This window comes from Grus americana, chromosome 2, assembly GCF_028858705.1.
Source record: "Grus americana isolate bGruAme1 chromosome 2, bGruAme1.mat, whole genome shotgun sequence".
NCBI classification, from domain to species: domain Eukaryota; kingdom Metazoa; phylum Chordata; class Aves; order Gruiformes; family Gruidae; genus Grus; species Grus americana.
The window spans coordinates 102,958,685-102,964,508 of NC_072853.1; positions in this window are offsets into that span (position 1 = coordinate 102,958,685).

Sequence of the window (5,824 nt, forward strand, 5' to 3'; positions counted from 1 at the left end):
TCATCCCCAATCAACATGTTGGATTTTAAAAAATGCATATTGTGAAGGTAAGTCTTCTGTCAATGCTAAAAGGTGCACTTGAGGCCTGAGTTTGTGCTATACTTGCCTTTCTTAATAAAAAAAAATAAAAATTAATTTTGAGCCTGGAGCAGTAAAGGATGTAGATGTTGAAAGCAGCAATTAGGTGCCTCTGTGCAGAGTTGCAGTCCTGAAAAAGGCCATTCACTTACTGCTTAAATTCTAAAGACACTTTTTCCTTCTTTTAAGAATAAATATCAAGACACAGAATTTTCTAGAACATGGCTGAGTATATTATGCCTCACACCTAGAACAAAGGATAATTTTTTTTGCCTAGTTCCCCTGAGAGGCGCCACAGGTATGCTTCCTGGCTCCAGCAATCCACCTTCACAGAGTCTTGCTGAATCCCAAAAGATCCATGCCTCAGGGGTATGCAAGGGGGACAAATCATCTGCAGTTGATTGCATAATGAATACATATGTCCTTACTGAATAAACCTGAACAGCAAGGCTGAGGTACCTGGTGCCTATACATGGTAGACAATTGCTTCCAGCTGGCTTACTGAACTGAACACAGACTTCTCCATAAAATCTACTGTAGAGTCTTCTATTCATCTTTTTTAAACCCATGTGAAGGTAGATGACATACCCAATGTAACTGAGGGTGAGATGAAGGATAGGCTAAAAAGCTTGCAAATACAATGTTGCACTGCTGTTTGGATGGTAGAAAAGGCAGCAAAAGAGTCTTTAAAGTCTGAGTCACCAGTTCAGATTTATTGAAGGTCAGTAGTGACCACATAAATTTATCTTCATGAAGTGACTTGATGGCATCAATGCATTTGCCAGTGGACATGTGCCAGGTTACAGAAGCTACCATCAGAAGCAGCATCCTTAATAAGTCTCAACAGAGAAAGACTGAACAGAGCGTAACATTTTCATATGGGGTGCCCCTTCTAGGTCACTGCTGGGACACTGTAAGGACACTCGTGCCTCTCACCAGTGTGAGAAGTCCCTCAAACCATATTCTCAGCTATTTTAACTTCTAAGATTGCACAGCTTCTTATACAGGGCCTTCTCCCATAAAGTGTGAGATAAAACTGCATCTGCAAAGAATGCTCTGAGGGTGCAGAGGCGATAATACATATGAGTTAAATATTGCTATGTTTAATGATATGCCGTATGGTATAGTTAGAATCACAGTGGTTCACTGGAATATATACTACATCATAACACCGTGTGTGGTTTTTTGCTTTAGTAACAAAAAAATAGAATAAAATATAATGAAGCCACAGTCACCAAGATGCCTGTTGAAGGAGAAATTGCAGTCTGAAAAATAACAAATGCCAAATAATGTGGGGCTTTGGAGGAGGGAAAGAGGCAAAAGAAAGCCGGGAGAGCTCAATGGATCTGCTCCAGTGAAAAGGGGAGGGTGAAGGCGGAACAGTATGGGTTTTTCATACTCTAGATTCCACGCGATGCTTGTAAAAACCCTTGCCAAAAAAACCTAAGTAAGGTTTTATACATGTTTCTGATTATTAGGAGTATACGTATGCATAGGCTTATATAGTAGAGAGTGTGCCCATGTAATATGTTTTTTACGTGAGTACATGCTGTCAGAATCACACAGAGGAAAAAATAAGGAAACATGCAAATTTCTTACCATAAAGACCAACGTTTTGCAGACAGTTACTTTAGCTAACCTTTTTTTAAAGCTTTCATGATGCTTATGCTGATGGTGCACTGAATGAGCCTTTCTGAAGAAGGCAAGAGGATGAAACGCTGCCTGAAATTGGAAAAAAGTGATGCTTTTTTTTTTTTTTTTAACCAAGGGCCAGATTCTGCATCTGCCTTAGTTTTCAAAACCCTGATGAAGTTACTGTGCAAAAATCAGGCCTTGGATGCCAAATCAGGACCAGAAGCACTAAGAAGGTCTGCATGTGCTGGTGAGGAAGAATATTTCCTATCTTTTACTTCCGTTTGGTCAGGAGTTAGATTTGGGTATGTGAAGGAATACCATCTGTATCTGGACTAAAGTACAATGTTAATATACTACAGGGATGTCTGCCAGCAGAAAGTCCAGCATTTTTAAAATAGTATTAGGCAGGCATTCCCAGCAATGAGTCCTTACTCCGTCACACAGCTCGGCTCAGTCTTGCACTGCAACTGAAACATTAATGCAGCCTGAGCAACTTCAAAAACCATCAAAGCAAGTTCTGTCCCTCACAAAAGTTTTACTCTGAGGGCTGAGTAAACAGAACACTGTCTCTTTAACTGATTTTATTTTCCTCTCTCTTTTTTTTTTTAGTTTAAAGATTACATTTAATATCTATTTCCCAGCAGTGTACAAACTGACATCATCTACTCATAAAAGCGGAATGCTTTGCTTTTTTAAGCTTCAAGCTGAATAACAAATTGCCACAGATGACAGCATAAAAGAATAACAGAATGGAATCAAAAGAAAATTCATTGTCAACAGAAACCCCCTGCTGAGGAATTTCAATTTCATATATCTAATTATCCCTGTCAGTTGGAAGAACTGACAAAAAGCATTCTTTGTTCTCTCTTTCTGCCTCCCGCATCTCACTCTCAATTAATTCCGGCATACAAATATGACTAATTGTCTTTGCAGTGCTCAAGAGCTCTGTATATAAATGTTCATGAACTGAAAATGATTTGGAGGGTATTCATGCATCGATTTATGATATTTGAACACAATAGACATGCATAATTCAGGTGACCATGTTAGCACCCTCACAAGCCCTTATTACAGAGATTAGGCAGGATTCTCTTTTCACATCCTTTTTCATATATATGCTTTGTGACAATAACTCACTTTGCACCTATTAAAAGAGGAAGCATTATATGTCTGCTGTGGCTTATTGAAATTGCCATGAACAAGATTACCAGCATTTAAATAACATAGGGGGGATGGCCAGAAAATATTAGGTACTTTCAAAAGCAAGACCAAATCACGATGAAGGTTAAAGTTGATGGTGGTTTTTCTAATCTTGACTTGATCATTTCAAGAAACCTTTGAAGTGACAGAATTATCTTTACTCACATCCTGTATTGACAAATACTGTGAAGCTAACTTTTATATGATACTCTTTATGTAAATATATACACAGATGCATGAATGCATGCACAGAGAGAGAGGGGGAAAAAAAGAATAACTTTTTCTTTATTAGCTTTTCTAACTAAATGGTGAGGTTACTTCAAGGGAAAGGTTCTTGTATGATGACAGAATTAAGATTCATAATCCACACTTTGGCACCGTGGTTTCCTGTAATCACACTGGATATTTGGATCCATACAGCAAAACATTAATACATAAGAACCTAGCATAAATAAGCCATGGGTTTTACTTGTGTTTCATCAAAAGGCCATTTTTTCCTAGCTGATTCTGAACTCTGGCATTCCTCCTGAAGAAAAAGGAGTTACGTGAGAAGTTACAAGCAGGAGTGAAGCCTAAAGAGAGTAAGACCATTTATTACAATGAGTAGCAAGGGTTCAAAAATAAGGTAGCACAAATGGCAAGAAAAACAGAAAGTGAAGTCTGGTCATGTAAGGAAAATCTGCAGATGGGGTTCTCAGAGGAGGCAGAGTTACTGGGATTTATAGATCTTTGGCTGTATTTTGTACCCTGCCTTGGTTTACACAATGTCGCAGTGGAAATTTCTTGTTCCTCACAGTGTGATGCTTTTTTTTTTTTAAAGATTATTTTAATTTGAAATTATGTTAATTTTCAGATAACACAATTTTAAATGACATTGCAGATGTAAAACTCAAGCAACAAAAATAGATTTTTTTTCCCAAGCATGTTATAAACCCATCCTGTAAAACCGGGGAGCTTTACAAAGCCCAGATCTTCATCATTGCCTCAAGATGAGCAATGACTGAGGTGGAGACTTGTACAGACACTTGCTTGTTTCCTGCATCCATACAAAACACTTAAAAACTTGCATGGAAAACCATGTAGCCTGTGTGTAAATTTTTCCATGACACCCAGCAATTTATGTGCCCTTTGTATACAGTTCTGAACGGCAGCTGGCTCCCACTGCTACACGCAGAAAATGTCATGAGCTCAGCAAATAGAGTTTTCCATGTGAAGCAGCACACTGATTTATACACAAAGTCATCATTCACTGAACACCTACAAGAAGCATATGGATTGAGGAAAGGGCTCTCAGAGAAAGTGGGGGGTTGGAATAAGAACAACTATTCAGACTCAACTACAGGATCAGGTAAAACACTCTGGAATATAATCTCAAGAAATAAGTACCCTCTTTTTGTGAAATATTTACTAGTGGCAAAAATAATAGTGCCAAATGACCTGTTCTCCAGAGGCTAGAAAACAGGTGTTGAGTACTAACGTGTAAACAAAGACCTCCATATACTGTGACAGTAGCAAACTTGGCAGTGCCTGTTGAACTTGGTATTCAGTTAACCAGCAATCAATAAATAAAGCAAGTTATTTTGTGGTTTTGTTTCCTCTGCTGATACCCTCTGAACTTGCTATGTCTTTTCCTTTACAGCTGCAAGTCAGTTTTTCATACATGTGCTATGAACAACCTCTGCATGTCTATTGCACGTGACTGACTTTGGTGGAAGTTGATGCACTTGGAGGCATACGCTTGCTTCTCCAGCTCACTTGCACTCATTACTTATGCCACTGTTGAACTGAGCCCTATTATTTAAAACACCGATTGCATTGAGAGTTCTTCAAGGGCTTTGTGGAATCAGTTCCCTTTACAAACATACATGTTTTCAGATAAGTCATAGAGAGCTTATTTCAGTTTAGGCAGAAAAATTTCTCTCAGGTTTCCAAGACAGCAACTGAGACCACAATATTTTTCAGGCTCTGTTGCAGGCTGATGTTGGTTTGGTCTACTCAAGAGGTAACTGATTTTTTTTTTTTAGACTTGGATTTGAATTTTGCCCATTCCTTTAACGGCTTTCCAGTTAACCACAAAGGGAGTTGCCATATAAACACCAGTCCCACCAAGAGAACAGCACCCATGTACTGCTGTGCTCGTACAGACCTTCCCTGTGGTCAGTGCACTCTGCCTTCCTCGCAATATCCTTCTCCTGCTGTTTTTAAGCATATAACATCAGAACTGGTGGGCAACCAAGGCTCTGATTAATTCAGAAGAACTGAATAGACAACTTCTGTACCCGCCAGGGCTCCCCCAGAGGATTAGAGCCCTGGTTACCAAACAGACAACATCATTTTCTTGCCAGGTTCCATGAAAGATACTTTGCGTCTAATTTTGCTCTCCAATGTACACTTTCTATTATCCATGAAGCCGCACCATATTTACATCATACAATACTCAGTGCTCAGCCCCAGTTTTCCTCTTTTTTTTCCATTTAAAGAGACCAAGTACAAATATTATAAAGCTGAATGAATGGCGTAAAGCCAGAAGTGTAAAGATTGAGAGGCTGCCTTAATTTTTAACCATTCTGTTGGCTTTTGATTTTGGTTTAATTTAATTTTGAACCTGCAGGTCTTAACGAAGCCACACCTTTGACTTTCCCGGCATTCCCTGCTTTCACTCTGATTTGTATCTCTGTAGACATTGCTAAACTCTGTTTAGAAAAATGCTAAAACTAAACCACTCCAATGTTCCTATAAAGCTCTCATTCCAAATCTCAGCTGAAAATATATCTTTTCTGACTTGCACATATCTGTTAATTTTGCTCTCCCTCTGCTATTATTTATCTCTGTAATTGTATTGTTTAACTCCTGTAAAGTGGTTTTGGGATACACTTTGCATGAAAGACGCTATACAAAATAAAGTTGTATT